A 20,327-nucleotide genomic window follows, 5' to 3' on the forward strand; every position below is an offset into this window, starting at 1 on the left:
TCCCTTTAGGGCAATGGATTGGATACAATCCAATGAGATTATTGAGTGAGGCAAATTGCTCAGAATGGCTGGATAGTTAGGATTCATCTTCTATATTATACGTTTCTTTTGGAAGCCTCGCAATGTTGAGGAATCCAGATTCTATAAACTATAGAGGGACTCAACCAATTTTTTTGGATTATGAATGCACCAACTACCACTGTATTGAAATATTTCTTTGTCCAAAGAAAGGCCAAGAAATTGAGGTAAAGTAGGCACTTCAACTCTATGTGATGTCTCATCTTGCAATGGGTCCTTTTATGACTCATTGCAGCTGGAACTCAGTTCTTGAGAATATAAGCATTGGATTCCTGATGCTATGTTAGCCTTAGCTCATTGGTCAGCTAATGAATTGCAGGTTTATGGTGGCTAAGTGGAATTTAGAGGTGGAATTGGTTTGAACAACATCAAGGAGAGAGGGGATGATCAGAATTCCACAAAATGCTCACTCAATAGAATTGAAGTTGAACCCAAAGTTTCCATAAATCTTGGCCTCTTAGAAATCAGTAGTACAACCTCTCTAGGAATGTATGAGGGAGAGAACCTTGATATCCTTGGAAAAAATGTGATGTATGGGTTATAAATCCAATATGGGGGTGCAAAATATTCTTTAAAAAGAGCCTTTTATTGAAATTCACTACTAAGGCCTTTCAATTAATATATGTTGAGGCCTATGGGTAATGCAATGGCATTTTGTGGGATGTCATCCCTGGAACGAAGTGGGGTTTTGAAAGTACATCCATACCTACCTCATCCTTGGCCATCCACTACCTAATAGCTAGACAAGCTTGGCTAGGGTAGGGTTGCCTAACCTGCATTAACTTACCATGGAGATGGTCAACCCCTTCTTCATTACATCCATTTCTGCTTAAAGAACAAAATTTCTTCGAAGGTAGCCCAAATATTATTACAGAACTAAACCAAACATAATATAAGGACATTCTTGAATAAATAGGCTCAAGTTGCCAAGAGCTTTCAACTTTTGAAATCTTTTCACTTGATCATATATTATAGGTACATATTTATTCTGATGGACATGTGGTTTAGAGTGAACGTGGAATACATCATGTATCCTAGAAGTAGGGGTTAGCCCTTATTAATAAGCTATTCCTCTCATTCTACAGATGATATTGTATGGACCATGGTATCTATGATCCATCTTAGTATTTTTTAAGTAAATTAATTAAAATGTCACTTGGTTGTATGGTCCATAGTACCTATGAATCATCTTAGTATTTTTGAATGAAGATTTTTAAAATGTCATCATGTTGTAGTAGGTAAACCAAAGGGTTAGATATAACCTAGATCAGTGTAATTTTTATTTCTAGTTGTGTCGGTGCCCCATTATCTTATCCCAACTCTAGGAACTGATAGGGTAGTTCCATTCCTTGCAACCCTTCCACCCATATGTCTAGGAAGTGCCTTGCCCATCACATTTTCAAATCAAGTCATAACTTTCCACATCCAGGTTGCTCTACATAGGTCTAAAATGATATGTTAAGGGATTCCATGGATGAATTCTACTCCAAGTGTTCCCATAAATTGGAGATTTTGTACCACCCTATTGATTTGTGATGTGCACAGTTGAATTTATTACAAATCTTCATCCCGCCTTGATTACCTAGGCAAAGCAATCATAGCTTCTTGCCTCCATTTAGGGAAATGGGTTGGATATAATCCAACAAGATTATCGAGCAAGGTAGATTTCTCAAAATGGTTAAATACCCAGGCTGCATCTTCTATGTTATACATTTCTTTTGGAAGCCTTGTAGTGTTGGGGAATCCCAGATTCTAGAAATTGTAGGGGGACTCATCCCATTTCTTTGGATGATGAATGCACCAATCTCGTACCAATTGCCATTGTATTGATCAGCTAATGAATTGCAGGTTTATGGTGGCTAAGGGGAATTGAGAGGCAGAAGTGGTTTGAACAACATCAAGGAGAGAGGAAGATGAGCAAACTCCATGGGCCTCTAGCAAAATGCTAATCATAAGGGGAATGAGCAGCTATGTTATAAGATGTGTGGCAAGGTGATGGCCAACAAGTCTCCTGAGATTCAATAAGGGGATCGTAGATTCTACCCCCTATGTTCTATATTACTATGTGACGACTCACAAGTTCATTGTTTAGATACTAAATACTAAATAGTCTTTATTTTGCTAGTTTATGCCTGCCTGTACCCAAAGTTGAGACATCTGAGCACATTTTGATTGCATTGCATGCTGCATGTGGTTTACATCCTTACTTTGCGAGGTTCAGTAGAGGAGTTTCATGAAGCCATTTCAGATTTGGATACCCTCAAGGAAGAAATGTACGAGGACATCATCTAGCAAGTTTCTACATATGCTATGGGAACTATTTTATCAAAGTTGAAATGCATAGACAAGGCTTTGAGTCCAAACACATCACTTGCATCTGTAATGCAAGTGTTGTAGCCCTAAAAGAGGGTGGAGTGATTCATGTTGGCAATAGATGAGAGTCAGGGTTTGAGGTTCACCCTTTGTAAGAAGTTGGGCAACCTTTTGGCCACATGATTCTGCACACAAACACTCTCATGCATGGGTAGCAATCCGTTGAGTAGATTGAAACCCCAACCAAAAAAATGTGATACCAACCTAGCGATGCATGCAGCAAATGACACCACTGTGTGATATTCACTCTTGGCAGCATAAACATGGGGATTAATTGCCAATCTATTTCCATGATCCTCTTCATCAGGGGAGAAAGCTATTGGTCATTTTATAGGCATGTGGGTTCAAATCCATTGACCATGTCCTTAGTCAAATTTTCTCTGACCACATCAATCCACGCTTCTTTTTGTATGGATGGCTACCACCCCATCTAAAACACACACACACACACACACACACACACACATGCTCACAAAAACCAGCGGCTCGTACTATGATGCAAACAGAAAAGATCTGGATCGGTCGAAACCATCATGAACCGGCATGAACTAGATCAAATGCATCCCCCCCCCCACACGCACACACACACGCATTTTAATACCTTTTAAATATTCCTTTTTCAAATGTTTTTTACTTAACTTTTAGTTCTTTATGTAGGCCTGAGAGAGAGAGAGAGAGAGAGAGAGAGAGAGAGAGAGAGAGAGATTTTACATTATACATATGATATTTATTTGTATTTTTACATTTCATGTTAATTTTATACATAGATATATACATACATCACACACACACACACACACAGGGAGCAAGGGAGGGAGGGAGATATATATATATATATATAGAGAGAGAGAGAGAGAGAGAGAGAGAAAGTTGATTTTATTGGCCTACCATGGGTCGACCTTAATGAAGGCTTCCATACGAAGACGTCAAAAAATGTTGATTTATCTTTTGTTTCCAATAATTTGGGGTTGGTCAACGTCAATCTTGTTCACGTGCACTCATGTTCTTCATGTGCACTTGTTGACCTTGTGTGCATGGAGGTCTTTTTTTGGTAAAAAAGAATCATTGCATGTGGATGAAGGCTTTTTTTGTGCCTAGAGAAGCTGGTCGATGGCGGTGTAGGCTTTTGTTGATGTTCTTAGGGCCTGGAGAGAATCGATCCACGTGGTGCAATTAAAGCAGAGGATTCAAACTCTTCTTTATAAGTAGGTGAATGGAGTTCTTTGTGATGTGTTTTTTGGTGTTTTCTTGTTTTCTGCCGTGGCTGAGCATGAGATTGTGGGAGTTGATCATGAGATAGGAGATGCTGGGTGAGAAGGTGCTGCAAAATCTATGGATACAGGAAATATGTTCCAAATGGTTTTTGTTTCTTCCTTGTTCTCAATTCGTTATTCAATTCTTTCATTCACTTTCATCTTTCTAAGAGTTGATTTCAGGTTGTGAGTAATTCACCTTTGTTGGAATTTTGTTTGCACAAAAATGCTAAAACGTGTTAGTGCAAGTGATTTCCTAAATCTGGACAACGACGCTATGTCAATCATCAAAGGTAGATTTCTTGTTGGTATCTACAAATTACCCACGACCATTAGAGAGTATGCTATCTCTAATGTGTGACATCTACAAAGCTTGCAACTTTCTAATCTGCATTGCTACCCACAAAACACATTAATAGTTTTTATCATTGATTCTTCAGAGAACCCACTTTGTGATTGTGCTCTCCTACTGCATGCATGCATTTATTCAAGGGCATAGAAATCTTCAGAGAACCCGATTTTTGATTGTGCTGTCTTTTTGTTACATGCATTTATTCGAAGGCAAAGAAAAAGTCGAATGATAAAGTGTGTGGACTGATTTCACCTAAGTATAAGGTTGTGGGAGAGCACAATTCCGATCATGAAATAGAAGATGGTGCACCAAAATGATTTGGAGAGTCTATGGACATAAGAAATGATACCTTTCTAAAGCGTACTCTCTCTTCCTATTTTCAAGTTCTTCAATTTGTTGCTTGATTGTTCAATTTGTGCTTGTTTCTTCAATTCGGGTGTATTCCTATGTTCATTTTGGCTAGCCTGTGCATCTTCAATTCAGGTGCATCTCACCATAAGTCGAGGCATCTTGAGCACAGTTTCTTCATACGGTGCATAGTTAGAGCAAATTTGAGTGTTTCTTCCATTGAAACTTGCTGTCGACTGTAATAGTTGATCGTTCTTTCTCCTTACTTCTATCTGATCTCATCCCTTTGTTCGTGATGAGAAATCCATTCAATTTCAGCTATGATTGAAATTATGTCAAAAATCTCATCCCTTTGTTCGTGTTGAGAAATCCATTCAATTTTGGCTATGATTGAAATTATGTTGCCACGTGCACTCCTTGACGTTGTGTGCATGGAGTTCTTTTTTGTTATTGATGTCACAAAGTACAAAAACATTCATGTGTTTTTTTTCCCCAATGTCGGATCTGCAGAAATGCTCAAACTTGTTGTTGCAAATGATGATGCCATGTTTGCCATCAAAGGTAAATTCTATTGAAATAATAGACTTGATGTACTGTCTATATCCGGTTTGCTTGCTTAAAGATTGTTTTTTGGTACTCATGCAGGAAAAAAGGCCGACGAGAAACCACACACCTCAATGATAGCTTCTCCTGTTCTTTTTTCACCTGGAAGCCGGCCCCCAAACAATCTGATTTGCTCAAAAACTCTCCGATGAGGAAAGACACTGCAAAGCGTTCTCTTCATAAATCTTTTCAAGCATCGGCTTGCAAGGCATATGGCGAAGGTACTCTCCCTTTTGTTGACATTTCTTTCATCAAAGTTTTCAATTTTGATTTCAAATGGTGGTACACATGCAGGATACTTCTACAGCAACAGTAGGCTTTGTTGCTATTGTTGCACATATAGCATGTGCAAAGAGGCTATGGTTTTACACGATGAATTGCCATGAAAAAATGTGTAGAGAATTATTATGATGTAGTCATTTTTCAAATAGGCCGCGGAGTGTTGCTATGGGCTGGTGGTCCTCAACAGGCACTCGAAATTCAACAATTCCATTTTGCAAGTATTCTTTTCTTGAGAATTGAGATGGTGTGCTACAATGAAATGGAGATGGCGTGGTGCATTGAAATGTAATAGTGTTGCTTTGTTGCACTCAATTTCAACACTGCTCTCTTTTAACCATAAATAACTTTCGTGAAAAAGCTGATCATGTATCCTTAAGTTCCTACTGTGTCCTCAAGAGCAATCTGTTTTTCGATGTCTTTACAAATTCCAAGTAATCGTAACACTAAGGAGAAAAAACCAAGACGACAGCATCGCCATAAGCAAATTAAGCCCCAATCCACAGAGGTGTTAAATAGAAAGCAACAAGACTAATAGCTTCATACGAAAACACATTTTCATGTAAGTAAACACTTAACCTAGTACGTGGTGCATGCATTCTTGCAGTGAACAAGCCATTGTCTTTGGAAAAGTCACCCCACAATGACTTCAAACAACATTTCAATCCGAATGCCCAAGCAAAAGCCACGCGATTGTTGCAAGCCACAAAGCACTAGCGCTTGCACTCGGCAACCCAATTAGCGGTGGGAATAGCTTGCGTGTGATATGTATCAGCCAAAACACATATGTCATCACACACAAGTTCTTCTTTCTATAGAATTGAGGGGGCAGTTCCAAGCAAGAGAGGTCAAGGTGAAGGAGGAAGCTGCTACTACTCGCTCCATGTCAATGCAACAACCCTGATAGTGGAAGGTGAAGAGTTTGAAGGAAATGTCAGCTTCGTATCAAAGACATCGATAGATGACTTTACACCAATGGTTCTGTAATCAGAGCAAACATATTCTGGCACCTGCCTCGTTCTACATTCTTTCTATTTATGCATTCTATAAAAGCGACATCCTCCTAATTGAAAAAAACTTGAGAGCCTTCATATGGTCAAGCATATTCTGGCACCTGCCTCGTTCTACATTCTTTCTATTTGTGCATTCTATAAAAGCCACATCCTCCTAATCAAAAAAAGCTTGAGAGCCTTCATATGGAAGAGAACCAAATGGAAATGGATCTCCTGGTCAATTCTGTGCACGCCAAAAAGATTGGGTGGCTTCGGAGTCCCAGACTTGAAGCGCAGAGGGCAATCTCATTACTGATGAAATTATGGACCCAATTCCTGGACTCCAGGGAACCCTTGACCGTATTTCGTTCGCAATGCTAAGGTGAAACACTTCAATAATCTAGATATGTGGACTAAAGTCTTCTCGGTCATCCCCCTATGTCTGAAAGGGAGTTTCTTCAACAGACTTATGGCAGCCTGGAAGGAAGGATTAGTACTGCTCTCCTGGAGAGGGCACCCTGCAGGGATAGAGCACTTCTCCTTGAAGCTTTCCATTTGGTGGCAAGTGGCTTGGCTGGATGGCAGCAAATTCACATTAGGTAATGAGAGGATGGCAGGATTGATTGGTGCCAAAGGATTACTCACTTGGGAAGACCTCTAGGATGCACAGACATGCAGCTGGCTGTCCCCTTACTAGATTGAAGCAGATTTCTTGATGTCCTAGGAGGAAATGGCTGTTATCAATGGCATATTACTCAGGATTCCCTTCGATTGGCCCACCAACCCCCACCCTTCGATTAACTCTGTCCAAGAGGAGTGGGTGTGGGGTGCTGATATCCCCCTGACTAAGTTGTCACCTAAGGTGTTCAACAATCTCCTCACATACAAGGAGGGTTGGTATCTAAAGCTTACTGACCGATGGCTTAGAGATGATACTGAGGCCATGTGGATTGGTAGATTTGCGAGGCTGTGGAAATCGACGCCCTATAACAAGATTAACTACTTTGTGTGGAGAATATGCGGAGGGCATTTCCCTATGGGCAATCACGTACCGTGGCTCCGCGTGGATGACAGATGCAAGCTTTGCAAATGCGCAGTAGAATCACTTTCCCACCTTTTTTGGGGATGCCCCTAGGTCCGAAATCTGTGGGGAATCTTGCGAGGGCGGTGTGCCAAAACCTTGAGCATGCAGTTCATTTCAAAAGGAGCAGCTATCTTTGGCGTGGACCTTGGTCCAGATAGAGCCACTCTATGGGAGGTGATAAGATACGCCACAATTCACAAAATCTGGTCAGCTCGTTATGAGGCATCCGTTAGCAGTTCAATTATCTTCTCTCTCAATTGTAAACAAGCAGTAGTTGACATAGGGATCCAAGTGAAATGGCTAGTGGCCACTTGGCCCAAGGAGAGCACTAGAGTCCACCTCATGAGTATTTTGAGGGAGATGTCTTTTGTCGGAGCCATGTATGTAAGATACCTCTTTCAATAAAAAATATATAGGTGGGAGAAGATATTTCACCTTAGTCTGGGAGAGCGAAAACTCTTATTCTTAGCTTTCAATTTCTGTTCGTTTCTTGAAGCTCAGCTCCAGCTTTCATGGCGGACACTGCAATACAACAACAACTCCAACAAGATGAGCAGCTAAACCCCTGGGGCTGCGACGATCACCACCATTACCTCCTCCATGGCGTCTCTGGCTCTTCCTCCTCCTTCGTCTCCCCTCGTGGCCTTCGCCTCTTCACCCGCTCCTGGCTCCCCCTCTCCTCTCCTCCCTCCGCTTGCATCTGCATGATCCATGCCTACTCCAACGATATCAGCTGGACCTTCCAAAACACCGCCATCCGATTCGCCTCCATGGGCTTCGCTGCCTTCGCCATGGACATGGAAGGCCACGGCCAGTCGCAGGGCCTCCAGGGCTTCGTCCCTAACCTGGACCTCGTCGCTCAGGATTTCCGAGCTTTCTTTGACTCCAAGAAGCAGGATCCCAGCTTCCGAGAGCTGCCTTTCTTCCTCTTTGGCGAATCGCTGGGTGGGGGCGTCTCCCTACTGATCCATTTCGCTGCCCCTGACGCTTTCGATGGCGCTATCCTTCTCTCCCCCATGTGTAAGGTATCTGACTCCATTAAGCCTCCCTGGCTTGTCGTTCAAATGCTCACTTTCTTCAGTGTGATCGCTCCCACTTGGGCCGTTCTTCCAACCAAAGAATTAATGGACCTTTCCTTCAAAGACCCCGCTAAATTGGCACTGTCCAAGCAGAACCCGCGCAGGTATGCAGGTAAACCCAGGCTCGGTACGGCCCGGGAATTGCTCAGTGTCACCTCTTATTTGGGCGAGCGTCTTCAAGACGTAAGCCTTCCATTCATCGTTATTCATGGTGACCGTGATGTTGTCACTGACCCTTCTATCAGTAAATCCCTTTTCGAGATTGCCAAGAGCACTGACAAGACTCTCAAGCTCTATGAAAACATGTGGCATGCGTTATTAGCAGGTGAATATGATGAAGACGTAGAAGTCATATTCTCCGACATTAAGGCTTGGCTAGACGAAAGAGTCTCACGAAAACTGCCAAACAAAGAAGTAGAAGAGGCTTGATTTCCGTTTCCTTCTATCGAAAGCCAGATTCAAATGCCAAGCATTGAACAGGCTTCAGATATAGTCAGAAATGGAAATCCTTTGGTCAAAATGTTGAGAACTTAAACAGATGAAAGTGCTCACAAAAGATGAAAGGTAATGACTGTGTACAAAAAGTTGAAGTCACCTGCAAAATGGTATTATGAGTTATTCGGCTCCTTTCTTCACTTGAAAGCTCTACAATTGTTAGCAGGGTTCCTAATCAATTGTGCCCAATTGATGGGAAAATCTTTATTATGTTCATGCTTGCGCAATGAGGAACCTAATGTTTGCCTTTTGGCATTTGATCCTAAGGGCTATGGGTTTGACCTAACCAGCATCGCTTGTCTTTGATCGTTAGATGATCATCTCAAAATTTCCTCTCTTGGAGTATATCTAATATTTTGTTAGAATTATGTTAAGACTCGCCACATTTTGTCCAAGGTCATGATGCGAATCTTTTTGAACTAAATCGATTTTCAATGTTCATGATCAAACTTTTGAAGATCAAGTCTTTAGGCCACTCCTACGGGCTGTATGGTAGGCCAATAATAACAAGTAAAACAAGAGTTGAGTTCAGAAGCTAGATTGGGAACGCTATAGATGAATACTGGCTACTGCAGTGCAGGCTCAATACTAGGATTTTGTAATTGGATGTGCAAACATGGGCCTGGACAGATTTGAAGATGTGAGGAGAAGATAGCGTTGAAGAGAAGACAGCATTGAACAGAGGTATAAGGGATAGGGAGGGGAGGGGAGAGCTAGAGGGTGAGGAATACATAGGAAGTAGTGTTCCTAGGCACGGACGAGCGGCGAGTCTGCGGGCAGATGGTGGGTCTTCACTCCATTCCAGCCATGCACAAGAGGGTGTCAAAAGTAGTGTTCCTCAGCCATGCACAAGAGGGTATCAAAAGTGAATGCCTTCACTTGCAATTGTGAAAACAACCTTCCCAATTGGTAGAGGTGGCATTCAAAGCATGCATGTGGTCTGAATGAGCAACAGTAGTTCTGCTGTCTAAGAGTTGATCCACTTAGGAATCAACGCTCTTAGCCTCAATCTGGGAGAGCATGTGTCTGATGGTGCACTTAGGAATCATGGCCCTTACCCTCAGTTTTGGAGAGCATGTGCTTCAGTTCTAGGGGGGTTTAGAAGCCACATCAGAAGTTAGTAAATGGGTAGGGGGTACGCACATGCCCCTCTCTAAGCCATAATAACCCTCAGCAATTTGACCTCCTTTAACTTAGCCAGATATTCCCTCTATTAGAACAATCCCTGCCCAAGACTTTGACCCTCACTAGCTTTTAAACCCTCTATATAGCCATCCTCACCCTCAACATTACATTTAGTGATTGTCCTAAAAGGAAGCCCTCAAGCCATTGTTTAAAAAATAAAATAAAACAGACGGGTTTCATTAAGAGAAACAAAGATACAAAAGGTGTCCATCAATTAAAGGGGCAAAGAGCCCGTGGCCTACACTGCAACAAGCATCATTATCAAAGCACCCAAAAGGGGTTATCCCTTAGACTACCAAGAAGTTGACAACAGATCGCTGAACCAGGGCATCTTGCTTTCATGATCACCCTTCCAGCAACCTATAAACCTGACTGTACATTCCTTAGAAACCAAAGTCTCCCTATATCCCACCGAGATTTCGGTACCATAAGCAACTTGATTCCGAAATGACCAGACAACACCTGTCACAGCATCACGAATGTAGGGCCAACGCACCCCTAATGTTGGCCAACGCACCCCTAATGTTGACGGTAATCCCGCCATGTCCCCAAGTAGGACCAGTTTCTAGTTCGCAGCTAAATAAAACCCATCAATCCCCTTTCTCTAGGAGTTAACGCAAATGGATAGATATCTCCTAGAGTCCCACTCGGACTTGTTCCAAATTTGTGATCAAGTTCGCAAACCTTTCTGGAACAACTTGCGGGCACTCCTCAAATCTAATCGAGCCTTAGGCACTCCCTTTGTAATCATAGCTCTTCCCTACCACATGATTTCAGCTAGTCTAGCATCCCCACGAAGGCTGACCTTCCCCTTCTAGGTCATCTTAAGGCAGCACGCCTTCCAGGCCATAACCAAGCTCGAAAACATATCCAAACCCGAGATCTTCAATGGAAACTTAGAAAATAGTCTATCTTACCAAGACAACCCTGGGCACCTTCCCTCCACAAATTGATAGTTGGTAAAATGATGTTATTTTAAGATCTAATACAATTTGATGAAATGCTTTTAGTGCATTGTCTACTAAAACAACTTTTCTTTTTTATACACTATTGATCAAATTATTGAATTTTAATATATTTTGAAATTAAGATGGGTAGGTATATATGGAGTCCATGACCATAGAAGAGGTTTATTCAAAGCAAGCATGTCTCTAGATGTATATAGAAGCCCAACGACTCAAATGGTTAAATTGTAAACGGTCGTGATTAGTACAATTTATCATTTTCTCTGTTTCGGTCTATTGGTTTGATTGAGAGCTATAGCCTTTGCAAAAACATAGTTTTAAGGTTAAAAAGGCTAGATGTGGAAGCATGAGTATGTTAGCAATGAAAATTTGGATTCTGGAATCCACTATGTTGACAAGTGTGAACATTAAAAAAAAATTGCATGGAAAAAGGAAAAGTTGTCAATAAAACTAAATTTTCATAGAAAAAAAAGATGAATTTTGATTCATGAATGGATAAAATATTAGGCAAAAAACTGTCATGTTAAAATTTCATCGATAAAAATTTTTCACCGGTCGATTTCTTTTCTTGTCAGTGAATATCCTAGAATCCAGCGGGATCCTAGAATCCAGCGAGATTCTGTAACCCCGAATTTCATTGACGAAACGACGAGAAAAAATTTCTTTCATCAACGAAACGACCGATGAAAAAATTTCTTTCGTCATTTCATTTTTTCATCGGTCGTTTCGTCGATGAAAGAAATTTTTTCTCGTCATTTCATTTTTTCATCGGTCGTTTCGTCAATGAAAATTTTTTTCTCGTCGTTTCATTGATGAAAATTCGGGGTTGTAGAATCTCGCTAGATTTTGGAATACCACATTTTATCGACGAGGAAAAAAATTTACCGAAGGAAATTTTTCATCGATGAAAGTTTTATGTGATGAAATTTTTTGCCTTCTAGTGAAATGAAATTTACATTCATTCATGTTCGAAACTTTCCTCTTTTTTTTAAAAGTTTGTTTCATTGACGAAAATTTCTATCCGTTCAACTTTATCCAACAAAGTGGATTCCAGAATCTAGATTTACATCATTTTTAAAAAGGACAATTGTTTTCATCTTCTTGATTCATCTTTAAATCAAACTAAATTAAACCACTAAATTGTACTACTCACAATCGTTTGAAATTTGACCATTTAGATATTTGATTTTCTTTCTACATGTATCGAAATATTTTCTTTCAACAAGCCTCTTCTTTGGCTATGGACGACATATATCTACTTATCTTAACACCAAATATATTCTCTAATTCAATGATTGGGATGAAGTTGTCGTAAAAGAAAAGCACATTTTTGTAATTCTACGTAAATATTGTATTATACTTTACATGAATTAGTAGTAGTTTCAAAGAATATTAGATCGTATCATTGATCTTGTTTTTTTCAATTTATCATTTGACGTGAAAAGTAGAAACTTTTTCATCTTTCAATTAGCAATATGTACATTTTTCAAAAGAAGTTTGAAACCATGCTTATTCTGTAAAAGTTATGAAAATAGTTCTCATTAATGTTTCCAAAAGATTGTAAAGTTGATCAATATTTAAGATTAGTGAAAAATCATAATAGCATGTTGCAAACGACAACTCATAACTCGTTGTCATTTATCATGGCTCGCTATCCCTAGCTTTCACTCTCTCACTCATGCAAGAACCCTGCATTCTGGTGGACAAACACAAGCCTCTTCCTTGCCTTGTAGAAGTGTCCTACATTGTCAACGTGGACAGCATCAAGGTCTCGGTAATGGTCAGCATTTCCTCTTAGGTCTTTGGGTCCACTATACATGTGCACAGTGTACTCTTAAAAAGCGTGTTTCTGTGCTCTCTCAAAGAGTGTTATTTGTATTTCTAAGTTCTCCAAGTATAAAGAAAATTCTCCCTGATTGGTGGAGGGGGCCCTCAGTGGGTACAGGGACCCAATCGGTTGTCAACTCCATTCTCTATCTACCCTTATCTCCTTTCTTTCTCTATGGTGCATGATGCTAATTCCTTGCTAAAGGTTTAGAGAAGGTCTTGCTGTGATTACACAATCATATTACCATTCATGTTACACATCTATTTGCCAATGTTATTATGGTTTTTTCTAAGCTTTACAAGACTAGTGGCCAAACGTTGATGCAAGTGGTCTCTCGACCCTGCGTGGCCTCTAGTTCCATCTACAATTTGCTAAAGATCTTTGCTCTCAGATCCATTTTTGAACCTCTTCCTGACTAGGCTGGGCAGCTAGAAATGCAACATGGATCAAGCGGGGGGAAGCCTTTAGGTATTTGGGTGCCCCTCTGGGTCTTCTAATAACATTGAGGCAACGCTTTCGATTAGTTCAAGGAGAGGGTTAAGGCAAGACTTAGAGGTTGGCATGGGATGCCCTTAGGATGGAATGCATGTGCTTCTGTTATAAAGTACACTTGTATTGGCTTCTACCACATATGTGGCAACTGTGTGGAATTTCAGGCGAAGCCATTGGATGGAAGTCAAATGGGTCTTTTGTGCTTTTCTATGGGGTGATGAAGGTGGTAAAAGACACATGCATTATGTGCCCTAAGAGGCTTTGAAGGTACCCAAACTGAAAGGAGGGATGGGGCTACTAAATATCAAAACAAAAAATTACTTCACTTATTGGGAGATGGCTACCATACTTGTTTGTGGGAGTGGCTCCATGGGTTGAGGTGGTGAAATGGTTTATTGACAGAGGTCTTGGAGTGGGGGTTGGGTCATGGGGGGTGAACCCCCCAAGGCAATCACTCAGATGAGAAGTTTATCATGCTTAATCTAGACCTAGAGAAAGCTTATGATAGGATAAACTGGGATTTTGTTTTGAAAGCAATCCAAAACTTAGATTTGGCAAAGGTTTTTGCATGATAATTTGGATGATGTTTACCAATGCATATGCCAAGATTTCAGTGAAATTTTGGGATTTTCACCTTCAAAGATCAATTCGAGAGGGGTGCCCACTAGCCCCACTACTTTTTGCAATTGCCACAGAACCTCTAGAATCTAGGAATCATTAGAGGATTTTCTCTACCTAATGGTTCTTCATTTTGCTCGCAATTCTTTGCAGATGACAACACGAGCATACTAGCGGGTATAAAGAAAATGTAAGGAAATTCCTTAAAATCTTTGAGGCTTCACTTTAGTCTCTGATTTGGGGATTAACATAGTGAAGATTGCAGTCCTTTGGCTTGGGTGGAATAATGTACCAGAGTGAGCAAGTCAATTTGGTTTTAAGTGTTCCACGTAGGGGAGATAATCAGATATTTGGAATGCTTGATTGGCATTGGCATCTCTCTTAAAGATTGTTTGAAAGGTGTTTTCAAAAGATTAAGGGAAATTTTGATAAATGGCTAGGGAAAAAAGTCTCCTTTGCTAGGAGGATTGTGGTTGCTATGCATATTTCATCCTCGTTTGATGGGTATGTCTTTTCAATTTACCCTTTTTAGGGCAACACTCGGAGATTGATGGATGGCCTTATAAGAGATTTTTTGTGGAGGGATCAATGGAAAGCATTTTCTTGGAATTTGATCAATACATCTAAAAAGAAAAGTGGTCTTGGTTTGGATGGCATGAAAGCCAAATGCGACTACTTACAGAAAAAATGGTTGCCGAAGCTTGGGAGTAATAATCACCCGTTAGCAAACATTTGCCGTGCATGGATATGTAGGAATGGGCCACAAGGTGTCAATGAACCATGGCACGATTTGTTGCTAACTGATAATGCTCTTAAAATACCTTAGTCCAATTTTTTTTCAAGGCTTATGAAGGTGTTGAAAAGCAAAGTTCGGGGATGTCATCGGTTGGGCGTGAGATTTCTCTATGGAGATGGATCTTTGAATAGATCTTTGTGGCTTTCTAATTGGGGTCCTCCTCTCATTCAAACACACCCCAAGCTAGTTAAAAGGTTGTTCAAGAAAGTTCTTCAAGTATATAGGGAAATCTGCAACCTCGGCAATGATAACTTACTCTCAATTAATGTAATCTTTGCTCATTTTTCACTCTCAAATAGCGAAAGAAGAGTTATGTTACTGTTGTTGGATAAAACAGGAGAAGACTGGCCTACAAACAAAGTATTGAGGGCTATTGAAGATTACAGAGGGTTTGCAGATGATTCTAGTAAACTTCTACATAAGTTCTCACTGAGAGATTTTAAGCCGATGGAATCTCAATGGATTGCTACAATGGGACATAAATATTGGTTGTGTCAAGCCCCTATGGATAGCACTGCAATTTGGAATTTGAGATTGTAAAGAGTATCAAAAGTGACCTCGTCTTTCAAATTTAACCTTCTGCTTTGGAGGGTTTTTATATGCAAAGTGCCTGTTAGAGAGAGACTATCCAAGTGGAATCCAAAAATTTCCCCCTTTTACACTTTGTGTAAGAATAGAAAAGAGATGCATTTGCCTATCTTTTGGGAATGTCTTTCTATTCATGGCTTGAAAATTTCTTGATTTTTATTCATCCTACTTGGAAAAACGCTATCCTCGGTGACAGAAATGATGCACTCTATGCAATTTGGTAGATGACAAGGGCGGTTGTGACCTCTGCCACTTGGAAGCATAAACATAATTATTTTCTGATAAATGAGTGACCATACAAACAAATTTTGGATGATTTGACTACGGTGGTCCCGTTCTTTGGAAGAAGATACCAGGCCTTTTGCTACTTGTATGAGCATTCTTGAGTTAGGAGGCTGAATCTCTCTCTTTTTTTGTACTTACAATTTTGTTTAATAGAAATTTGTTATTCCTGCAAAAAAAGAAAGAAAAAGAAGACAATGAAGACCTGGCCTGCAAACCGGTTTCTAGTTTAAGCTTACTAAATCACCACTTGGAATCAAACATTTACTATGTGGTCGTTCATATCATAATCAAAATCGACCTGCATGCAGCTCTAACTACATGAGGGCCAACTAAAGAATAGATACAACAAAGAAGTGTTCTGAATCACCGGTCGATGAAACAACTTGCATGTAGATCCAATCACATGAGGCCCAACCAAAGGAGTGAATTGACCAAAAAAATGGTGAGAGGAGCTTCTCTAAAACTGTAGAATAGGCACTACAGAAGAGAGAAACTCTAGAGCTGGAAAACAAGAGAGAGCGCAAGAAGACAGGCACGAAGAAAAGCACTACCATGAAGCAAGTGAAACAAAGCAATAGGATTCACCAAAGGAAAATGAAGGTGAGAGTGAAGATGCATGCAAGCAAGCCGATACAAGAATAAATACTATGAAAAAAGAGCTAATTTGATATTGATGGCTTAAGGTTAGGTTAAAGCTTAATAAACACTATTCTAAAATTAGTAAAAACATCGATATCAAACTAGTAAAAAACATATGCACCTTTCCATAGACCCTTAGCAGAGCCAAATTTAACCACCCACACAACCAAGGAAAGTTGGAAAGACACCTTTCACCGAGAGAAAATAACAAGTGACAGATGCCGCAATCCATTTTACATGTGGTGAAAGGTCGACAAGAACAACTTTTGACCATTAAATGCTCAGAGAGGCTTAGATTACAAGGAGGTAATGGTTGGATGGCCCTGAAATTATGATTATGAAACATGCTAATTGTTTTCCAGTGCCCCGGACTTTGACTCCATGAGACATTGCTCTTCATCTCCAACTTTCATGGCAGACATTGGAATGGCACTACAACAATAACGAATTTTTAACCACGAGCCTTTTATAAGCATTGAGGTCTCGCAGGAGGTGTCAATTGGGTGTCATCATTTCTAATCTTCACCTGTAACATTTTAGCTTCTTCCTGAGAGTATAGTGATGGTAGTTGCAGGTTTATGGATGGCATCTTCTGCAAAAGAAGATATGGGTATCTAACAGCTTGGCGATGACGGTGACACAATGGTGACAGCTGGCCCGGTGCTGACATCGACCACATTGCAGATTCGGTTGGTTTAGTCGGCCTTGAGGCCATGGGCAGCACCAAAAACACATTTCTTCTCCAAGAAGAAATTCCAATTGACAGCCGAGCAAGGTTTTAGTTGGCTGGGTTCACACTACGCGACGACCATCCTCCAAAACATGGTGTGATCTTGTTGGCCCAATAGGAGGGACGGGCCGAGAGAGTGACACAAAAGATTTGTGTTTGGCCACCCAATTCATGGCCAACTCCTCGAACCGCCACATGGTTGGTCCATTCCAGCTACTACACCAATCACATGCCGGTGACATAAATTAGGAGCTTGATGATGATAGGGTGGTGTGAACCGTAGGGTGGTGTAAACCGCCACAAGCCACCCATCCTTAGTTTCTTTTTGGTGCCTTGCTAGAAGCTACCCATCCTTAGTTTCTTTTTCAAAGGCACCAAAAATCCATTCTTGAATTTCTCCATGGCACCAAAAAATGCTTTCTTTCAATTTCTCATAGTCTCTTGAAGCTCTTTTTCTTCAATTTCTTCTTCTCCTCCTCTTTCTTTTTCTGAGTCTCTTTTAATTTCTGTTCGTCTCTTGAAGGTCAGCTCAAGCTTTCATGGCGGACACTGCAACACAACAACAACAACAACTTCAACAAGATGAGCAGCTCAATCCCTGGGGCTGCGACGAGCACCACCATTACCTCCTCCATGGCGTTTCTGGCTCTTCCTCCTTCTTCGTCTCCCCTCGTGGCCTCCGCCTCTTCACCCGCTCCTGGCTCCCCCTCTCCTCCCCCCCCTCCGCTTGCATCTGCATGATCCATGGCTACTCCAACGACTCCTCCTGGACCTTCCAAAATACCGCCATCCGATTCGCCTCCTGTGGCTTCGCAGCCTTCGCCATGGACATCGAAGGCCACGGCCAGTCCCAGGGCCTCAAGGGCTTCCTCCCTAACCTCGACCTCGTTGCTCAGGACTTCCGAGCTTTCTTTGACTCCAAAAAGCAGGATCCCAGCTTCCGAGAGCTGCCTTTCTTCCTCTTTGGCGAATCGCTGGGCGGGGGCATCTGCCTTCTCATCCATCTCGCCGCCCCTGACGCTTTCGATGGCGCTATCCTCCTCTCCCCGATGTGTAAGATATCTGACTCGATTAAGCCGCCCTGGCCTCTCCCTCAAATGCTTACTTTCTTCAGTATGATCGCTCCCACTTGGGGCGTTGTTCCAACCAAAGAATTAAGGGACCTTTCCTTCAAAGACCCCGCTAAAATGGCACTGTCCAAGCAGAACCCGCGCAGGTATGCAGGTAAACCCAGGCTCGGTACGGCCCGGGAATTGCTCAGGGTCACTTCGTATTTGGGCGAGCGTCTTCAAGACGTAAGCCTTCCATTCATCGTTATGCATGGTGGCCGTGATGTTGTCACTGACCCTACTGTCAGTAAATCCCTTTTCGAGATTGCCAAGAGCACTGACAAGACTCTCAAGCTCTATGAAAATATGTGGCATGCGTTATTAGCAGGGGAATATGATGAGGACGTGGAAGTCATTTTCTCCGACATCAAGGCTTGGCTAGACGAAAGAGTCTCACGAAAACTGCCAAGGAAAGAAGTAGAAGAGGGTTGATTTCCATTTCCTTCTATGGAAAGCCAGATTCAAATGCCAAGCATTGAACACATTTGAGTATAGGCTTCAGATATAGTCAGAGATGGCAATCCTTTGGTCCAAATGTTGAGAATGTACACACATCAAGTGGTCACAAAAGATGATAGGTAATGATTGTTTACAAGATCGCAAAAGATTCAATATTCGCTGTCACCTGCAAAATGGTATTATGTGTCATTCGGCTCTTTTCTGTAATATGGATTCACTTGCCTCTCAGAAAGCGATTGTTGGCAGGGTTGCTGCCAGCTATGTCTACTGTTCTGCGTTCCCTTGGTGCCTAATCAAGTATGCCCCATTGGAAAATCTTTCTTAGGTTCATACTTGTGCAATGAGGAACGTAATGTTTGCCTTTGGCATTTTATCTTAAGCCCCCGGGGCCTTATTCCCACTGGGTTTCACCTAACCAGTATCCGTTTGTCTTTGATCATTAGATGATCTTAAACGTTGCTCTCTTGAGGTATATCTAATATGTTCCTAGTATAACGTTAAGACCGGCCACATTTTGTCCTACGTCATAATGCGAACCTTTTATAGGTGAAGTGATTTTCAACCCTCATGATCAAACTTTTGAAGACAGTCTCCTACGCACTGTGCGACCTTTCTTCATGTATGTTGGGCCATTAATAGCTAAGTTCAGCACCTGGATCCGGAACGCTATAGATGAATTTCAATTTTCACTGGCTGAGAAAGGATATTACATTGCAGGTTCAATGCTGGCTGGTATCCATGAGGATTTAGGATTTTGTAAGTGGATGAGCCAACATGGACCTGTGTTGTGGTGGAGGGGGGACAGATTTGACGATGTGAGAGAAGATAGCATTAAAGAGAGATAAAGGGGAGACAGGGAGGGGAGGAGATAGCTAGAGGGGGGAGAGTACACGGTTGGAGGAGGAAGTAGAGGAGCTGGCTACTTGTACTATCCCAAAGGCTTACGCTGGATTTAGAGTCACTATCACCTACCTGTCTACTGCCTCTTTTGCTTCACATACCCATCTCTTCTACTCGTCTCTCCAAATGCCTTGAAAATATATGCTTCACATGTGAGGGATGCACACACGAGTATCTAGGATCCAAATCGATTTTTCAGAACGATCCTAGGTTCTTCAAAAAGTAACCAAGGTGGTAGTTGTGGCAACCAGGGCTCCAAAAAGATGAACAATGTCGTGGTTTCAACAATAGCAGGGAGAAGTCCTAATAAGCAGAGTATGATTTCCTGGTTTGGTGGCTAGCTGGATTAAGATTACACTGTATTTTTTCCATCGTCATGTAGCAGGCCATACAAGGCCATCATCTTCCTCAGTAAAGTGTCTAATTTGGCAAAATTGATGGACGAAGAGCAAGAAAAAACTAACAAACATAATGCCCAATATCAAAATTTCCATGATACAGTGTTTTAATCTCAATTAGGTGCTCGACATGTCTTCTTCTTATATAATATATGACTCATGGATAATGAAATGACAGCGTGCATTGCATGTCTTCTTATTTGTCTCCTTTGTTGCTCCTTTACTCTTCAACCTCGCCTCAAGCTTCCAAGCTTGACCATCCATGGAAGAAGGTCCTCTTTGGAGCCTAATTTTGAAGAACTTTCTTTTGAGTGGGTACCTTCTTTCTTTGTACCTCCTCACTTCAGTTTTGCTTTTTCATCGGAATCTCACCATTCTTCATCTTTGCTGTGATTTCCC

At 41.3% G+C, this 20,327-nt stretch overlaps 2 pseudogenes; both read left to right on the forward strand.

Moving 5' to 3' along the window:
* The first annotated feature begins 7,806 nt into the window (after window positions 1–7,806).
* On the forward strand, window positions 7,807–9,222 carry LOC147894656 (caffeoylshikimate esterase pseudogene; annotated as a pseudogene).
* Window positions 9,223–17,507: 8,285 nt separating this feature from the next.
* On the forward strand, window positions 17,508–19,010 carry LOC147894657 (caffeoylshikimate esterase pseudogene; annotated as a pseudogene).
* The last annotated feature ends 1,317 nt before the right edge of the window (window positions 19,011–20,327 follow it).

The sequence above is a fragment of the Dipteris shenzhenensis genome, chromosome 14 (genome assembly GCF_047967505.1).
Source record: "Dipteris shenzhenensis isolate YYH24624 ecotype China chromosome 14, Dip_SZ_1.0, whole genome shotgun sequence".
NCBI classification, from domain to species: domain Eukaryota; kingdom Viridiplantae; phylum Streptophyta; class Polypodiopsida; order Gleicheniales; family Dipteridaceae; genus Dipteris; species Dipteris shenzhenensis.